Here is a 20096-nt window from a genome sequence, read left to right as displayed (position 1 = left end):
AAGGGAGTACATATGATATTTATCTTTTTGTGTCAGGCTTATTTCACTCAAAATGATGTCCTCCTGTTGTATCCATTTTGCTGCAAATGGTAGAATTTCATTCTTTGTTATAGCAGAATAATATTCCATTGTGTGTGTATGTATATATATATATATATCTCACATTTTCTTTATCCATTCATCTGATGATGGACACCTTGGTTGATTCTAAGGTGTAATATGGTGGTGAACAGTGCTGCTATAAGCATGGTGGTGCAGTTATCTGTTTGATATGATGTATCATATCATCTGGGTAAATACCCAGTGGTAGGATTGCTGGATCATATGGCAAGTCTATTTCTAGTTTTCTAAGAACTCTCCATACTGTTTTACACAGTGGCTGCACTAATTTACATTCCCACCGACCGTGTATAAGTGTTTTTGTTTCTCCATATCCTCACCAGCATTTGTTACTCTCTGTGTTTTCGATTTTAGCCGTTCTGACAGGGTGAGGTGATAACTCATAGCAGTTTTTATTTGTCTTTCTGTAATGCTAGTGATGTTGAGTATGTTTTCATATATTTATTGGGCATTTGTATTTCTTCTTTTGACAACTATCTATTGAGGTCCTTTGCCCATTTCTTAACTGGATTAGTTTTTTTCGGTTCTGTTGTTGAATTTTTAAAGTTACTGATATATTTTGGATATTAATCCTTTGTTGGATGGGTAGCTTGAAAATGCTTTCCCATTCTGTTGGGTGTCTCCACTCTTGATTATTTCCTTTGCTGTACAGAAGCTTTTGAATTTGACAAAATCCCATTTGTTTAGGTTAGCTTTTGTCGTGGATTTTAGTTTTTTAGACTAAAATAAACTTATCTCTTTTTAAAAAAAGATTTTATTTATTTATTTGAGAGGTAGAATTACAGACAGAGAGAGGGAGAGACAGTGAGAGGTCTTCCTTCCACTGGTTCACTCCCCAAATGGCTGCAATGCCCAGGGCTGAGCCAAGCTGAAGCCAGGAGCAGGTAGCCAGGAGCCAGGAGCTTCCTCTGGGTCTCCCACGTGGGTGCAGGGGCCCAAGCACTTGGGCCATCTTCTGCCTGGCCATAGCAGAGAGCTGGATCAGAAGAGGAGCAGTCAGGACTTGAACTGGCACCCATATGGGATGCCAGTGCCACAGGTGGAGGTTTCAGCTACTACACCACAGCACCAACCCCTAAACTTATCTTTTTGACTTCCATTTTTTTCCACTTTGAAGTCTCTTTATACATTGCTAGTGGGAGTGCAAAGCAATTCAATTATTTTGGAAAATAGATTTGGCATTATATGAACCTATAAGTGAAGCCTATTCAGTTTGTGACAGATCCCTCTGTTACCTGTTGTCACATCCCCTCAGCTCATCTCTGATTTCAGTTACAGCTGTGGAGGATACTCTAACTTTCATGCTTCTTGTGTGTCACTTAAAATGTCCATTTCCCATCCTTTCCTTACCTCTGGGCCTTCTGTGACATCTATGTGGGTTGCAGGCAGAGCCACAAAGTCCAGGGAGCAACAGCACTGGGGACAAGGCTCACCTAGTGTGGAATGCAAGCCAATTTTTTTTTTTTTTTGACAGGCAGAGTGGACAGTGAGAGAGAGAGAGAGAGAGAGAGAGAGAGAAAGGTCTTCCTTTTGCAATTGGTTCACCCTCTAATGGCCACCGCGGCCAGCGCGCTGCAGCCGGCGCACTGCGCTGATCCGATGGCAGGAGCCAGGTACTTATCCTGGTCTCCCATGGGGTGCAGGGCCCAAGTACTTGGGCCATCCTCCACTGTACTCCCGGGCCACAGCAGAGAGCTGGCCTGGAAGAGGGGCAACCGGGATAGAATCCGGCGCCCCGACCGGGACTAGAACCCGGTGTGCCGGCGCCGCAAGGTGGAGGATTAGCCTAGTGAGCCATGGCGCTGGCCTCAAGCCAGTTGTTTAAAAGCTCTCATCTTTCAGGTTGTGTACTCTGGGTGGTATTTTATATGCATCTCTGAGATTCTGGCCTGAATCAGACTCTCAATGATGCACGTTACATCGGCTATCCCTGTTCTCCTGCCTCACTCCTATTTCCTGGAATCAACTCCTGAGAAAACTGTACCTAAGTATTAATCCCAGATAACACTTTTTGGAAAATTGAAACGTGATCATTGGTATGAGGAGTGAACCTAGATATCAGGGTGGGATTCTGGACTTGACTCACAGGTCAGACAGCAACAAGAACTCCCCTGGTGGTAAGTGGAGAAGGGATAGCCTCTGACACACTGTCCTGACACGGTGCCTAAGGCTCTTTACCTGTTCAAAGATTGGACATCTAAGTGGAATGAATGTATTAGAATACGCAACAACTCTTGTTTAGGGATTTTTCAACCTTTTTTTCGTTACTGCCTTCCTAATGGAGAAAAAGCCTTCCTAGCCAGAGAAATTAAATACTAGGATTTTTTTTTTTCCAAATAGGATTGGGCTTTGGAGGCCACAAAGCATTGTAATATCTGCTATTTTCATCCACCTAAGGACCAGGTTTCATTCCTTTGGCACAGATATTGCCCCCATTGAGAATGAACACTTTTATGGTGTGGGGACAGTGTTAATTATAATTTTGTAGAGTTGGCTGGATTTTACTGTCTGAAAAGCCTTAAATAGAATTTCACTTGTCAGGTCACTCACTTATCAACTCAGGACATGGTGTGATGATCGCCATGAGATTTCTTTTTTCTAAAACCCCAAAACAACTCTTCTTCATCTGAAGAGCAGACGAAGATGAAAGACCAGAGTGTAACAGTTAGGGTAGAGGAAATGCCTTGAATGTTCTCTTATGCTAAAGTCATTGTTTGGGACTGGGACTCAGACTGGCAATGGAGACCAGTGAATGGGTGCAGCTGAGAACCTGGCACCTCCAGCAAGTACGCCCCTCCCAGTTACCAGCGGCTACCTTCCCTTGGAGTTTGCTGTTAGTTTCCTGTGGCTGACACACACTATATTATCATCACACATAGAGTGGCTGAAAATGTTTATTACTTTATGGTTCTGTAGTTCTGAAGTCCAAAATGGGTGTCAGTGGGCTAAAATTAAGGTGTTGGCAGCGCTCTGTTCCTTTCTGGAGGCTTCAGAAGAGGATCTGTCTTTCTGGCTTTTCCATCTCCTGGAGTCTGCTCCCAAAAGCAGGGGAGCCCTGCCTCAAAATCCTTAATTTGGAGGGAGAATCAAGTTCGTGGATAAAGTTCATAAACCTTGCCCGTTGGCATGAAGGCAAATTCTGATGTTTGCTATCTTTCCTTCCCTTATTAAAGTACTACATGCCATAAAAGGCGTGGAAATACTATAGGATTACAGAATTGTCAAAGCTCAGGGAAACTCTAGAAATATTAGTCAAATAAATAAATGAACATGACATTTGAGCTCAGCTTTGTAGAATCAATAGGTGTTGGCCAGTCACATAAGGAGTGAAGGGCTCAGAGACATGAAGAAGTGTGTATTGCGAGAATGTTAAATAGTATTTTAGTGTGGCTGGAGGAAAAGCTATATGATGAGTGATGGAGCTGAAAAAGTCAGGTTGTGAAGTCCCAGGTTAAGGATTTTAGACTTTATCCTGAAAGCAATAAAAACCTTTCAGAGTGTTTAAATAGAGGAGGACATCATCATATTTGTGGTGGTCAGTGGATTGGATCTGGAGCAACTGAAGGTTGCGCCAGTAGTTCATGTGATGGTGGAGGAAGAGAAGGGCAAGGACCTGCAAAGTAGAATTGACAAGACCTGACGTCCAGTTTGGTAGGCAGGTAGAGAGAATCTGGACTTTCGTCCAGGTTTCTGTTTTCACTGACTGCTGGATTGTGTGGTCGGTTCATTGAGACCAGGAAGGCACAAGAGTCGCAAGGTTGGAGGGAAATGACTGGTAATAGTCAACATTCCAAAGGGCTGACTATGCTTAATTGTCACTATCATTTTTATGGCTTCAGGTAGGCTTAGAGAGATTAAGTTAAGGATACACAAGTACCACTTATTATGGAGAAAGTATGGTTTAAAAACGTTAAGATCCTATTACTAACATTTATATGGATGATACGTATTTGAAGCAAGACAATCTTGTTCCAGACTTTCAGCCACCAATGCTGTCCAGTACTGGACACGTTGAATCTGAGGTACAACAATGCATGCAGGTGAACGCTGTGGGGGAGGTTTTGGTAAATACATAATCTTTGCTCCAGGGCAAGGTTTGGAGAAAGTAGACATCATACAAAGAGAAAAACGGGAAAGGAAGCCAATTTTTTTTTTTCTGTGTCAGGTCACCATGGTTATCCTTTGTCTCCCCACTTTGGCTCCCACATCCTACCCAAAGAAAACAATTAGAATCATAGATAATGTGGCTCTGAGATCACACGAAACCGTTTTCAAATTCAGTCCTTGGAAATGAGCTAACGAATGCGGTGGTGCTTTGTAAGCAGCAGTCCCTGAATCCTGAGGGTTAGCCGCCTTTTTCCGATTGCAGCCATCCCAGAAATTGCCCAAAGGTTTTCAGTCACAAAGTCCATAGCAAAGAAACCTGCGGCGGGTTGAGAGCTCCCGCAGAGAGCAGAGGAGCGGGCGCAATGACGTCACAGGCAACCGGGTGATTCCCCAGCCTCTGGCGTCATGAGGCGATGACGTCATCCCGGCGCTCGCCCTCCCCCTCGCCTGGGCTGGTCTCGCTCACGTGGGCCAGCCGGCCCTCCCCGCCCCCTCCCACCTGCGGGAGGCGGGGCGGGCAGGGCTCCGCCGGCGCCGAGGCCTCACAGGGGCGGGGCGGGGGCCGGTGGGCGAGGCGGTCGGGCCCGGGAGGCGGCTTACAATAGGGCGCCTGCGGCGGGGCGGCGGCGGGCAGCGGCTGCCACTGGAACTGAAGGTGCCGGCTACACAGTGGACGCCCCCTCACGGCTGCCCACACACGCCCTCCCCCTCAGCTCGCCCATCGCGCCTCCCCGCCTCGCTCTGCTGTCCTACTCCGGAGACACTTTGCCCTCGGACTCTTCTTGTCTCCGAACTCCGCAGTCCCCAAAATCCCGCTCAAAGAACTCTGCCTCCCCATCGACTTCCCACCTCCCTCCGAGGCCGTCCGAGCCCCTCACATCCCCGCCCCTCTCAGCCCACCGAGCCGGCCCCGCAGCGCCTCCTCCCGCCTCACCGCCCCCTCCCTCGCAGGTCCCTCGGTCCTGAGGGGATCCCCAGAGCCAGCGGCCGGGGGGAGGCGCGCGGCGGCGGCGGCGGCGGGAGGGAGAAAGTGAAGCGGCGGCTCGCGCACACTCGCGCGCTCACCCCCGGCCCGGCCGCCGCCACCGGGGTGGAGGAGCAGGAGGAGGAGCCGAGCGGAGCAGAGCGAGCACGGAAGGTAAGAGCCGGCCTCCGGTCGGTGCCCCTGGCGTTGCGGGCTGTCCCGGCTGAGGCGCGCGGTCGGGGTGGGCTGGACGGGGTGGGGGCCCTGGGCGCATTCATTCTGGGCGCCGGGTCCCGGCGGGCGGGGGCGCCAGGTGAGGTGAGGCGGGCGCCGCCCCGCGAGGCGGGCCGCTCCCGTCGGGCCAACAAAGGCCCCCTGTGCACGCACCCGCGCGACCGCCGGTCTCGGACGCCGGGACATCGGGGGGCCGGGAGGGGGGAGGCCCCGGCGGGGGAGGGGCCGGGCCGAGGCTGGGAGACCAGACAGGTCCGAGTCCGGGACCAGCTCCGTCCCGAACTTGGCCGTCCCGCAGCGCTCACCGTGGCCCGCGACGGGGAAGCCTGGCCACAGGGCGCCCGCTTCATTCTGCGTGGAAAAGTTCCCCAGTCCAGGCTTGGAGAGCCACCGTTAGGGTTCAACTTGAAAAGAAAACAGTAGTGCGATTTATGCAGCCCTTCCCCCATCCCGGGAGTACTCCCTAACTTAGGAAGGTGAAAACAATCGAGGAAGGGAGAATTATAGTTGTTGTTTTGTATTAGCTATTCCATTTCAAAAGACATTATTACAGCGTTCACTGTTTTGAATATTTTAACGGTAAACATTACTGGCAGTGTTTTGGAAGAATACTTAAGAAGTACTGGGTGTGTGTCGGTGTTGCCAGTAAAATCCTTGTTAAACCCCTTGGATAATTGTCTTACACTTCACTGTATTTTTTAACTGTGAAAGGTGAAGGGAAAGGTTGGTATTGTGGTTACCAATAAACATTCAAATCCATCACTCTTGTCTTTAAAGAATTGTTCTTGGGAAAAATGTTTAATTTCGTCAACTGTGTATTTGAGCTTTCTCATCTCTTGTCAGGAGAAAACAGGAGTCCACAGTACAAAGATACCTCATTTGTCTTACCTTGTGGCTTTACCTACTTCCTGTGTGACCTTGAGCAGGTCACTTCCAGCCTTAAAATTCTAGGAGTTTGCTTTTGTGTCCCAGGAATGGGCAGGTAGGCAGCCTACCTACTTCGCTTTCAAGAGTCCAGTGAAGAATATGCCTCCCCCCAAGTCTTTGCTGGCATCTGTCCCCTCCCTCTCAGGTAGAGCTGACTTCTCCCCGTTGGGGCTTTCAGAGGCCCACTGAGATTTCTCCTATGGCACTTGTAGCATTTTAATTTCTGTTTGGGAAATCCTGAATCAGGTGCATATGAAACCTACCCCACATCAGCTCTAATTCTCAAAAAAGTTTTGGGAATATGGACCCTGAAACATTCCCTGAACCTTATACATACCTTTACGTGAGCTCGTGGGTCTACCTGGTAAAATTGCTTATTCAGTTATTCTCTTATCCATTATTACTGGAATCTGCTTCAAGCCTCTTGCCACAGCCATGGGGATTTCAAGAGTGTTAAGACCTTCCTTGTCTTCAAAGAGCTCAAAGTCTAGTGGGTGAGGTAGACAAGTAAACAATGCAGCCTGCCCTAATCTCCGGGGGACTTCAGTTGTACAGGGAGTAGTGTGCAATAATTGAGGTTGCTGGACCTGTTTTACAAGTTTGCTTCTGGCCAAATTGAGTTCTTCAGGCTGGCCCCTCATCCATAAGAAAAAGTAAAATTCTACATACATTTATTGAGCACAGGTTTTGAGACTCTGTATAGACTTGAAGGAAGCAGCACCTCAAAGGAAGGCATTTGTGTAACCACAGGGATTTTGTAAAACAAAGCGTAATCACTTAAGTAATTCCTACCTCTGACTATTCATTGTCAAAAGATAAATTTCAGACTCCTTAGCTTGGAACTAGAAACTGGAGATCTGAGCATTGTCTACCTTTGCAGCCTCAGTTTTGGTAAACTCTCTCCTACCACTTTTTTCTCATCTGTGCTTTCCCTTGTGCTGTTTCATCTGCCTAGAATGTCTGTCTTCTTCACCTTCCCTGCCTACAGAGGTGTCCTTGTAATAAGTTGCCTTTCCATCCTCTGGCTCATGTACACACCACGTTTTTAGTTCTGTCTGGCACTGTATTACAATTATTTTACGTCTGTGCTTATCTTTTTTCACTAGCCTATGAATTTCATGAGGGCATGATCTGTTTAGTTTTAGTGCCTAGCAAAGGACCTGGCATTGAATAAGTGTTTAAATGAATGAATATGTGTATAAAGAATAAAGTCAAGGCCCATGAGTTAGAGATTCCTAATAGTTTCTCAAAGTGTGGTCCCTGGATCACAGCTTCAGCATAATCTGGCATCTTGTTAGCAAATCAGTGGGTACTAGTTGAAACCTACACATGAACAACTCTGAGGTTGGGGCTCCCACAGAGACCTTTGCTTTAACAAGCTCTCTTAAGTGGTTCTGATGCTTGCTGAAGTTTGCAAACCAGTTTCAGAATTGCCTCCTGATACCCTAGTAGCTCCCTTTCTCCCTTTTTTTCTTCCATGACACTTACTGCCTGACATTCCATTCCATCCCACTTATAATCTGTCTTAAGAGAATGAAAACTTCTTGAGAACAGGAAGTTTTGTCTGTTTTCTCCATTGCTTTAATTCTAATGCCTAGAGTAATGACAGCATAGAGCAGGAACTCAAGAGTTTGTTGAATGAATACTATAAGGTGATTTAGTCCCATTTACTGCCAACTGCTACTTTGGGGTTATAGTTAAGAATCATTCTCATAATGAAAAGGAAGTACACTTTAATATGTAAATCCAAAGGATTCCTAACATTTTTGGGGATGTTTTAGGTAGAAATTTTCTTCCCTTTTACATCTGTCATTCTCCAACCAAAGCCTGCAGGATTTTTTATCTTTTTATTTTGTTTGTTTTAGCCATTACCTGAAAACTGCTGTTGAACTATCCTAGGCAGGGATTGTTTCTTGGGAATTTGTAATTTGGTTTTGCAAGTCTAAATAAGCACCCTCACTTTCGAGATGTGTTTTTTTTTTTTTTAAAGATTTTTATTTATTTATTTATTTGAAAGGCAGGGTTTCAGAGAGAGGAAGAGAGAAAGAGACAGAGAGAGATCTTCCATCCACTGGTTCACTCCCCAAATGACTGCAGTGTTCAGGGCTGGGCCAGGCTGAAGCCAGGAGCCAGCAGCTTCTTCTGGGTCTCCCACATGGATGCTGGGGATCCAGGGACTTGGGCCATCATCTGCTGCTTTCCCAGGCACATTAGTAGGGCAGAAATGGAACAACTGGGTCTTGGACCCACACCCATGTGGGATGCTGGCATCACATGTGGAGGCTTAACCTGCTACTCCACAACACTGGTCGTACTTTTGAGTATTTTTTAAAGATTTATTTTATTTATTTGGAAGACAGAGTTACAGAAAGAGGTAGAGACATATAGAGAAAGGTCTTCCATCCTCTGGTTCACTCCCCAAATGGCCACAACAGCCGGAGCTGAGCTGATCTGAAGCCAGGAGCCAGGAACTTCTTCCGGGTCTCCCCTGTGTGTGCAGGGGCCCAAGGACTTGGGCCTTCCTCTGCTGCTTTCCCAGGCGCTATAGCAGGGAGCTGAATCAGAAGTAGAGCAACTACAGTTGGAACTGGCACCCATAAGGGATGCGGGCGCTTTAACCCTCTGCGCCACAGCGCTGGCCCTCTACTTTTGAGTTTTTTAACTTAACTGTCTCTTTCAGGTCTCCTGTGGTTTTTGTCTTTCTCTAGTTATACTTAAACCCATATCATTTACAAGGGCCTGTTTGACTCTTGACAAAGGTTTCTCTTCCGAATCTCTTGAAATGCTGTCTTTTACTTTCTTACTGTCCCTAACACACCATGCCTAGGTTTCTCCTTTCCTGATTTCCATCTGGTAGAGTGCTTCATTTATTCATCCCCTTACTTATAAACAGTTGAATTTTTCCCTGCTATGTGCTATTCCCTTTTTGGGGATGGTATGTTCAGTTACTCATAGGGTGCAGTCCAGTTTCTTTTGGAACTAAAGATACTACATGGGGTGAAGAGTGCTGAAATGAAGGATAAAGTAGGATAAAAAGTACTATATAAGCATACCATAAGAGAAACCTGCATTTGTACATTTTTTTCTTCAATTTAGGAATAGATTGTAACATAGCATTTTGATAATAAGGCTTTAACATTTAAAAAATGATTTATTTTATTATTTGAAAGGCAGAGTTAGAGAGAGGAAGATCTCCCATCTGCTGGATCACTCCGCAGATGACTGCAATGGCCACGACTGAGCCAGACCAAACCAGAAGCCAGGAGCTTCTTTCAGGTCTCCCACATGGGTGCAGGGGCCCAAGCACTTGGGCTATCATCTGTTGCTTTCTGGGACTTATTAACAGGGAACTGGGTCAATCGGTGGGATGCTTTATTTATTTGAAAGTCAGAGTTACAGAGAGGGAGGGACAGAGAGATCTTCTGTCCAGTGGTTTACTCCCCAGATGGTTGCAATGGCAAGTGCTGGGCCAGACTGAAGGCAGGAGTCAGGAGCTTCTTCTGGGTCTCCCACATAGATGGCAGGGGCCCAAACACTTGAGCCATCGTCAGCTGTTTTCCCAGGCCATAGCAGGGAGTTCTGTTTCAAGTAGAACATCCAGGGGCTGGTGCTCTGGCTGAGCTGGTGAAGCTGCCTGCTGTGACGCTGACATCCCATGTGGGCCCCAGATTGAGTCCCGGCTGTTCCACTTCTGATCCAGCTCCCTGCTCGTGTGCCTGAGAAAGCAGTGGAGGATTCCCCAACTGCTTGGGCCCCTGCACTTGTGTGGGAGACCCGGAAGAAGCTCCTGGCTTTGGACTGGCCCAACTCTGGCTGTTGTGGCCATTTAGGGAGTGAACCAGCAGTTGGAAGATCTCTTTTCTCTGCCTCTCCCTGCTTCTCTGTAACTTTGCCTTTCAAATAAATAAATAAATAAATCTTTAAAAAAAGAAAATAGAGTTGCCGGACATGATTGGGCATTTGTATGGTATGCTCGTGTTCCAGTGGTGGATTTAACTGCCATACCACAATGTCAATCTCTATTTTAATTCTTAATGGGGGCCGGCGCCGTGGCTCAATAGGCTAATCCTCCACCTTGCGGCGCCTGCACACCGGGTTCTAGTCCCGGTTGGGGCGCCGGATTCTGTCCCGGTTGCCCCTCTTCCAGGCCAGCTCTCTGCTATGGCCAGGGAGTGCAGTGGAGGATGGCCCAGGTGCTTGGGCCCTGCACCCCATGGGAGACCAGGAAAAGCACCTGGATCCTGGCTCCTGCCATCGGATCAGCGCGGTGCGCCGGCTGCAGCGGCGGCCATTGGAGGGTGAACCAACGGCAAAGGAAGACCTTTCTCTCTCTGTCTCTCTCACTGTCCACTCTGCCTATCAAAAAAAAAAAAAAAAAATTCTTAATGGAAAATTTGTAATTTGGGATTTGGGAAAAATTAAGTGTTGGAAAAGTAAAGATATTTGGTTAAAGTTGAGACATTAATTTGGTCTTTGTGTCACTGTATGTTCTTGTGAAAGTAATTTTTTCTCTGATTTTTGTTCCAAGTGTAAAATGAGAATAGTGGCAGTTGCTCTAAGTTAAAGGATTATGAAACAACTAAATAAAAATATTCACTATAAAGAAACACTTGAAAAAATAATCTATTAATTCGTTGTTAGGTTGTGATGACTTACATTAATGAACACTTCCATACCAGAAACTGTGTGAGGTGTTAATGTGTTTTTTTCAACCTTCAAAATAGTCTTGTAAAATGGTTGTTAGTGATCTCTGTTTCAGAGATAAAGAAGCCCAGGCTCATACTGGTAGAGGGAATGTGTTCAAGATTTTGCTGCAAGTAAGTGGCACGCCTCAGTTTTAGTCCATATCCACCTGATTCCAGCAGACATATGTTATTTTCAGTACCCCGGCTGCTTTAATTTTTCTTCACTGAGAATACTGGCATGGTTTTGCAGATACATTGCTGTGAGAGTTAAAATTTCTTTTTTGTTCATTAGAAAGATTGGCGAGATTAGATTTACATATCATTTACATTTATCATTCATACAGGAAAAAGAGTAATATTTTTCCTGGGTATTATTTTTTCAGTCTTCACAATAGGCTTGTGAGACAGGTATTCCCAACTTAGGAGTTAGGAGACTGAGGATCATAGAGGTCTTGTCTTGCTTAAAGACACATCATTAGCAAATGCCCGAATATTGGTTTAAAATTCTAGATGTGATACTTTTACCACTGTATCATATGAACTTTTGAACTCTATCAAACTAAACTTTGGGGTTCTGGGAACATCCTTTTAGATGGTTTCTAATCTTTTTAGCCTCTTTTCCTTAAGAAAACTCTGACGGCAATCCATAGTTTGAACTAGAAAAAAAATGATAAAACTCTGTCAGATGGTCATGATATTGCAGACTTAGAAGATAACATCTCTTTATGGAAGCTGCAAGATCAGGCCTTATCCAGTATTCTGAGTCACCTGTGTCTGAATGTTATTCATTTTCCTTTATCATCATGTACTACATTTCTCTGTCTCTGTTTTCAGCTTTTTTTTTTTTTTTTTCTCATGAATAACTTCCTTTTCTCCCCCATCCTCCTGTTTTTGAGATGGGCAGATCAGTGCTAGGATTCTCCAGATTATCTCCTCTTAGGAAGCAGAGCAGTAACAAGCCCAGAAGAACCAGAGGCTGATTGAGCCCTCATTAGTATGATTTCATGTGATGTTTAATTCTTGAGAGTTGATCCAAGTCTTAGTTACAAAAAGTTAGTTGGCTTAGTTAGCTTGGCTCTTATTCATGGAGTCAGGGTTAGGTTTTTGCATGTGGCACTGCAAAATCTGTTACTATTTATTTGTTCTTTTGCTCTTCCACTTCCAGCCCTTCCCAATGTCCCTTTCCCTTTTATTTTATTTTATTTTTTAAGATATATTTTTATTTATTTGAAAGAGTTATACAGAGAGGTAGAGACACACAGAGAGAGAAAGAGAGAGAGAGCCGTCTCCCTTCCTCTAGTTCACTCCCCAAATCGCTGCACGGCCTGAGCTGAACTGATCCAAAGCCAGGAGTCAGAAGCTTCGTCCAGGTCTCCCATGTGGATGGAGGGGCCCACGGGCTTCAGCCATCCTCCGTTGCTTTCCCAGGCACATTAGCAGGGAGCTGGATCAGAAGTAGAGCAGCTGGGACTCGCCCATATAGGATACTAATGCTACAGGCTGGGGCTTTAACCCGTTGTTCCACAATGCCAGCCCCCCTTTTCCCTTTCAGACTATTAAGTTCCAACTAAGGCTGGCAAAACCACTTTTTCCTTTGTAGAATCTCAATCTGAATTTAATAAATGACAGTGCCAATGTGCTTCTATGTATGGCTTCCACCCTCATCTACCTACTGTGCTGTATCTTTGAGGCCCGGCTTTTCTTTTTCCCTGTTTGTTCACCATGAAGCTGAGATTGATGTCTTCCTTATTGGAACTCTTGTTCTCATATACTCTATGTATTACTCTACTATTATTTATCAATTTTGAGGAAAGGAGACAGATATAAAGGAACAAGACTCATTTTGAAGTTAAGCAGAAATCAACTTTCACACTTATTTAACTATTTCTTCATTTGGAAATAAAAATAGTACCTAACTTAGAATTGTTATGAAGATTAAATTAAATAAAGAACATATGAAAATGAATTTTAAGGTGTTGTTACATAGATGTTAGGTAGAATAATAGTAATTTTATGGCTATAGTTAATGTACTGCAATGATTTGAAAATTCTGGTTCTGGCCGGCGCCGCGGCTCACTAGGCTAATCCTCCGCCTAGTGGCGCCGGCACACCGGGTTCTAGTCCCGGTTGGGGCGCCGGATTCTGTCCCGGTTGCCCCTCTTCCAGGCCAGCCCTCTGCTGTGGCCAGGGAGTGCAGTGGAGGATGGCCCAGGTGCTTGGGCTCTGCACCCCATGGGAGACCAGGAAAAGCACCTGGCTCCTGGCTCCTGCCATCGGATCAGCGCGGTGCGCCGGCTGCAGCGCGCTGGCCGCGGCGGCCATTGGAGGGTGAACCAACGGCAAAGGAAGACCTTTCCCTCCGTCTCTCTATCTCACTGTCCACTCTGCCTGTCAGAAAAAAAAAAATTCTGGTTCTGCATTTGAACTTATGAAGATTAGGAAATATACAGTTGCTTGGGCTCTGACTCAAGTCTACTAAACTAAAATCTCTTGACATCTCTGTTTTTGAAGTTTTACAGGTGATTCGGATATGCATCCAAAGTTGAGAAGCACTGCCTTGTAACAGTAAATGTATTATGTATCTATTATATGAAAATTTTTTATTGCATTTAAAATTCACTCATTTGTTAAATATGTACCAAGTATGAGACATTGTCCTGAGTCATACCCAATCCCTACCCTTGAGTTTAAAGTTTCCTTGAGAAACAGACATGTACATAGACAATTATACCATGTTGAGACAGAAATGACCCAGGGAGATAGGTATGGGTGCTGTGTGAACACAGAGGAAGGGCATGTACTCAAGTAAGAGAGGCCTAGCGAGCTAATATTAAAGGAAGTGATGATACCTGGGATGGGTTCTGAAAGATTATCAACAGCTGACCAAGCATTGGGGTGGGGTAGAGAGAAGAGAAGAAAGACCTTCCTGAAAGAGAGGACAGTGATGAGAGCCTATTTGGGGGGCCCTGAGTAGTATAATGTGATTAGAGAGTGGGCACAAGGTGGGAGGTGGTGAGCACAGAGAGGGAGGCAGGACCCTAATGATGAAGGACCTTTTGTATTGTGTTCAAGGTACTTTGGCTGTTATCATCTCACTTTATTCCTTGAACAGTCTGCTGGTTAGTTTGGAAAGGTATTTTGTCTTGGTTTTATGGTAGAGAAACAGGTTAACTGAATTGCCTGAGGGCATACAGCAGGATGCCAGATCCTTCTGACTTTTTAAAAATGTATTTATTTGAAAGGCAGAGAGAGAGCAAGAGATCCCAAGGACTTGGACCATTTTCTGCTGTCTTTCCAGGGGCATTAGCAGGGAGCTGGATAGGAACTGGAGCAGCCAGGACTCTGAGCACTCTGATAGGGGATGCTGGTGTCACAGGCAGTAGCTTAACCTGCTAACACCACAATGCTGGCTCCACCCACCTTCTGACCCTTGAGCTCCTGTTTCTTCCATTGTACAGTAGTTTTCTTACTCCTTTATAGTGTTGTGAGAATCAGGTAAGCTCCATGGATATATGCACAGCATTGTAAGTTAGAAAGTGCTTTACTGAAGTTGGCTATTAGTTGGGAGTTTGTAGTAAAATGGCCTTTAAAGGTACTTCAGCTCTCTAAGATTCTGTAGCCATTTGTAGGATTCTCCTTAATTCTAAGTATTTTTTAAAAGAGTTTTATTTATTTATCTTTATTTGAAAAGCAAAGAGAAAGAGATAAAGGGGTATCTTTCATCTACTGGTTCACTCACCAAATGCGTACAACAGCCAGGACTGGGCCAGACATAAAGCCAGGGGTCAGGAACTCCATCTGGTTCTCTCACAGGGTGATAGGAACCCAAGCGCTTGAGCTATCTGCTGCCACCCAGAGTGCGCATTAGCAAGAAGCTGGAATAGAAAGCTGAATCGGACACAAACCCAGGCACTCCCATATGGGATGCAGCTTTCTTAACCCATGCACCAAATGTCCCCCCCAATATAATTTTTTATTTTTTCCGTTAGTTGGTAACCAGAGTCCAGTAGTTTACAATATTGTTAGATAGTCACTCTTCCAATTTGAGTATATTTAGGCAGAGCCCTTCGTTTATTTTAATAATCAATTTATGTTTCTTTCATTATGAAAGCAATACATTTTTCTCATAGAAAATTTAGAGAATATGGAATGAAAGGTAAAATCCCAACAAAGTCATCAGAGTTTATCACAGGTAACTGATAGTAGTGTCTCGTATATTTCCTTCTAATCTTTGTTAAAAATGAGTTTTGGGTAGTGAGTTCTCTGTTTCCCAGCCCTCCCTTTCCTCAGCTTCATTGTACGTTAGGGATAAAAGAGGGTCGGAACACATCAACATCATCAGCCTCATAACCAGCCTTTTACTGAGGACTTTCCCAGTGCCAGGCACTTCACATTCAAATTTTTAATTTAATCCTCAGAATAAACCTACAAGAGGTATCTTTTTATACTCATTTTACCAATTACAAAATTTGGAAGTAAAGAGATAAACACAAGGATTTCAAACACTTTTATGATTGTTACTGTGTGACCGTAACAAGTCACTAAACGAAACTTGGTTTCCTTGACTGTTACACAGATGTTGAATTTGATGCTGATTTCTCAGCTCAAATTCCATGTGGCAGATTTATTTGAAAATTAAGTTACAGCAAGAGGGAGAGAAAGAGGCACTGAGAAAGGCCTTCTACCCACTGGTTTACTCCCCAGATGGCCACAATGACCAGGGCTGGGCTAGGCCAAAGCCAGGGGCGAGGAGCTTCTTCCGGGTCTCCAACATGGTTTCAGGGGCCCAAGGACCTGGATAATCTTCCACTGCTTTTCTCAAACCATTAGCAGGGGGCTGGATTGGAAGTGGAGCAGCTGGGGCATGAACTGGTGCCCATATGGGATGCAGGAAGGCAAGGGGTGGCTTTATCTGCTATGCCACAATGCTGGCCTGGCAGTAATTCTTAATCTTCTCTTTTCGCCTCACAGCTTTTACCTTTTCCCCGTAATGGAAACATTTCCCAATGGGCTGGAGGAACAAAATAAAATTTCCAGGTTGGAGTATGGGTGGAGAGAGGTTAGGTATAGTTGGAAGGACTCTTGGGTTCTCTGTCACCCTTTGGAGAATTACTGTTTTATAATATTGTCTTCCATTTGAGAATATTTCCTATCTAGAATTATCTGGCTAGTCTGGAGTGTGAGGTTTTTATTTGTTATCAAGATAGCTTTTATTTGATTAATTCAAGAAGTTATCTATATGTGTAATTTGTAAAGTAACTTAAAAAAAAAAAGACCTCCAAAACCCAGGTGAACAAAGTAGAAAAATCCATAATGATAGACTTTTGAAAGTCCAAGTTTCTTGAACAGCCTAGGGATAATTAATTTATATATTTATGCTTTACTGTTTTCAAACCACTTTCATATACAGGCTCATTTAATTGAATTCTATCCTAAAAATATCTTCATTTTTACAGCTGAAGGGAAAATTAAGTGGCTTGTCCATGATGATGTAGCTGGGATGTTGAAAATTGGAATCTTTCCTCCCAATCTGATGTTTACTCCTGATGATTCAGGTGCTGCCTTGACCAGTGGCACTTGCTTTGTTTTCCTTTGACTTTTAAAAAATTCCAGGTTTATGAGACAGTCAATAACTGCCACAGCCTCTCTCAGCTCCTCCCTTCTCAGAGTTCCAGAGTAAGATGAACCAGTGCTTAAACATAGTGGCCAGAAAGTAGAATATTACATTCCGTTGTCAGCTAAAACAAACAAGCAGATATTATTGATTAATTAATTAGTTCAAATTCCAGGAGATCTTGAGTCTGTCTTTAGGTATCTGTAGTAGCTTCAAGATCGAATTTCTCATTAACAAAGATTTCTCCTATTGAAACTTCAGGTGTATTCTTTTATATATGTTTACACTTTATTTAAATAATAAAATATTGGGGGCAGAGTATGTGCCAGAGCACCCAAATATCCATTATTTAGAATCTATGACATTTTCTCTGTTTACTTTATTTCATATTTGTCCATTCCTTGATACCTTTTTTATACTTTTATTTAATAAATATAAATTTCCAAAGTACAGCTTATGGATTACAATGATTTTTTTCCCCTCCATAACTTCCCTCCCACCCGCAACCTTCCCCTTTCCTGCTCCCTCTCCCAATCCATTCACATCAAGATTCATTTTCAATTATGTTTATATACAGAAGATCAATTTAGCATATATTAAGTAAGGATTTCAACAGTTTGTACCCACACAGGAACACAAAGTGTAAAATACTGTTTTGAGTACTAGTTGTAGCATTAATTCACAGTGTACAACACATTAAGGACAGAGATCCTAATGGGGAGTAAGTGCACAGTGACTCCTGTTGACTTAACAATTTGACACTCTTGTTTATGGAGTCAGTAATCACCCTAGGCTCTTGTCATGAGTTGCGAAAGCTATGGAAGCCTTTTGAGTTCGCAGACTCTGATCTTATTTAGACAAGGCCGTAGTCAAAGTGGAAGTTCTCTCCTCCCTTCAGAGAAAGGTACCTCCTTCTTTGATGGCCCGTTCTTTCCACTGGGGTCTCATTCACAGAGATCTTTCATTTAGGTGTTTTTTTTTTTTTTTTTTTTTTTTTGCCAGAGTGTCTTGGCTTTCCATGCCTAAAATATTCTCATGGACTCTTCAGCCAGATCTGAATGTCTTAAGGGCTGATTCTGAGGCCAGAGTGCTGTTTAGGGCATTTGCCATTCTATGAGTCTGCTGTGTATCCTGCTTCCCATGTAGGATCATTTTCTCCTTTTTCATTCTATCTATTATTATTTGCAGACACTGGTCTTATTTATGTAATCCCTTTGACATTAATCCTATCTTTTTGATCAGTTATGAACTTAAACTGATCACTTTAACAAGTAAGATGGCATTGGTACATACCGCCTTGATGAATACCCTTTTATTTAAAATGAAAAGTACGTATTTTTGGTCACTGTTGTGTTTCTAGTGCCTACTATATAGTAAGCAGTCAATAAATGCTTTTGATTGAAACAATGTTACATGGAGCCAGCATTCAAACTATGGTCCATATGATTTCTTTTCTAAGAACATTGTTTGATTTCCTCAACTTCGACAAACATGAAAGAATGCTGTTAATATCTGATTGGGAGAGGATAGGAGAGAAGAAATCTCACCATGCTAAATACCTCTGCCCAGTGCAAAGACCTCTGACCTGTGTAAAAGTTGAAGGCATGCTTTGATGCTATCAAAGGGTGTGGAAAAATTTTCAGCTGATCACCAGCTACTTTGTCATTCTGGGTCTTTCTTCATTTCATTTGAGTTGAGGAATTGCTTATTACTGAAAGTTTTTAGTATTAAGGCAGTGTTTCGAAATCAGTAGTTTTCTTTGAGATTAGTGTGGGTTTCTTTAAAATGTCATACAGTTGTAATAAGGCTTAACATGCATAATGTAACTAACTTTCTTCTGTTAAAAATGAGAGCTTTTGTGGCACAGCAGGTTAACGCCCTGGCCTGAAGCGCCGGCATCCCATATGGGCTCTGGTTTGAGACCCAGCTGCTCCACTTCTGATGCAGCTCTCTGCTATGGCATGGGAAAGCAGTAGAAGATGGCCCAAGTCCTTGGGTTCCTGCTCCTGTGTGGGAGACCGGGAGGAAGCCCCTGGCTCCTGGCTTCGGATTGGCGCAGCTCTGGCCCCTGCGGCTAATTGGGGAGTGAACCATTGGATGGAAGACCTCTTTCTGTCCTGTCTCTCCTCTCTGTGTAACTCTGACTTTCAAATAAATAAATAAATCTTAAAAAAAAAATAAGAGCTCTATTTCACAAGTTACTTTGTCACAGCATTAATATTTAATATTAAACCATAATTCTATTTTGTTTATTTTTCATATATATAAATATACATAGTTACATAGTTGTAGTCATAATGCAGACCTTAATTTGCCTTTTTCTCTTCTTTTTTTTTTTTAAGGTTTATTTTATTTATTTGAAAGACAGAGAGGGAGAGACAGAGAGAGAAAGAGGTCTTTCATCTGCTGGTTCATTCCCCTAATGGCTGCAACCGTCAAGGCTGGGCCAGGCCGAAGCCAGGAGCCATGAACTCCATCTGGGTCTCCAATATGGGTGTCAGGGGCCCAAGTTTTTGGAACATTTTCTTCTGCTTTCTAAGATACATTTGCAGGGAGCCGAATTGGAAGTGGAGCAGATGGGACTCAAACCAGCATTCCAGTATGGGATTTTGGCATTGCAGGTGGTGGCTTAACCTGCTGTGCCAGAACATTGGCCCCTGCCCTTTTTTCTCTTTCTTTCTCTCTCTCTTTCTTTTTTTCTCTCTCTCTTTCTTTCTCTCTCTCTTTCTTTTTTTCTCTCTCTTTCTCTTTTTCTTTCTTTCTCTTTTTCTTTCTCTTTCTTTCTCTCTCTTTCTCTTTCTTTCTTTCTTTCTTTCTTTCTTTCTTTCTTTCTTTCTTTCTTTCTTTCTTTCTTTCTTTCTTTCTTTCTTTCTTTCTTTCTTTCTTTCTCTTTATCCCTCCCTCCATCCCTCCCTTCCTTCATGTATTTGTTTATTTGAAAAGCAGAGTTACAGAGAGACAGAGGCAGAGAGAGAGAGGTCTTCCATCCCCAGGTTCACTCCCCAGATGGCTGGAGCTGTGCGGATCCGAAGCCAGGAGCCTGGAGCTTCTTCTGCATCTCCCACATGGGTGCAGGGGCCCATGGACTTGGGCCATCTTCCAAAACTGCTTTCCCAGGCCATAGCAGAGAGCTGGATCAGAAGTGGACCAACTGAGACTTGAACCAGTGGTGCCCATAGGATGCTGGCACTGCAGGCGGCGGCTTTACCCACCATGCCGCAGAGCCAGCCCCTGCCCTTTTTTCTTGACCTCTAAATATTTCTCCATGTTTCTCCTCAGTCTTCATTATATTTAATTTTATTATTTTAGATTTTCACTTTACTTGAAAGGCAGAGAGAGAGAGAGAGAGAGAGAGAGAGAGATTCTATCTGCTGTTTCACTGCAAAATTCTGGCAGCAGCCAAGGATGGGTGGCTGAAGTTGGGAGCCTGGAGCTCAGTCCAGCT

At 44.0% G+C, this 20096-nt stretch overlaps 1 protein-coding gene across 2 annotated transcripts in view; it reads left to right on the top strand.

Moving 5' to 3' along the window:
- The first annotated feature begins 4766 nt into the window (after nt 1–4766).
- The window catches only part of PAK1 (p21 (RAC1) activated kinase 1), a 196524-nt gene continuing 181194 nt past the window's right edge, over nt 4767–20096 (top strand). Inside the window, exon 1 of one of the 2 annotated variants that reach the window (XM_051850720.3) lies at nt 4767–5365. The gene's annotated coding sequence lies outside the window, so the exon portion shown is untranslated. The remainder of the gene's footprint in view (nt 5366–20096) is intronic. The other variant, XM_051850728.3, reaches the window with a different exon arrangement.

The sequence above is a fragment of the Oryctolagus cuniculus genome, chromosome 1, assembly GCF_051225735.1.
Source record: "Oryctolagus cuniculus isolate XC-2025 breed Fujian yellow rabbit chromosome 1, ASM5122573v1, whole genome shotgun sequence".
Taxonomy (NCBI): domain Eukaryota; kingdom Metazoa; phylum Chordata; class Mammalia; order Lagomorpha; family Leporidae; genus Oryctolagus; species Oryctolagus cuniculus.
The sequence above is the reverse complement of the archived record's forward strand: the minus strand, read 5'-3'. Positions and strand labels throughout refer to the sequence as shown.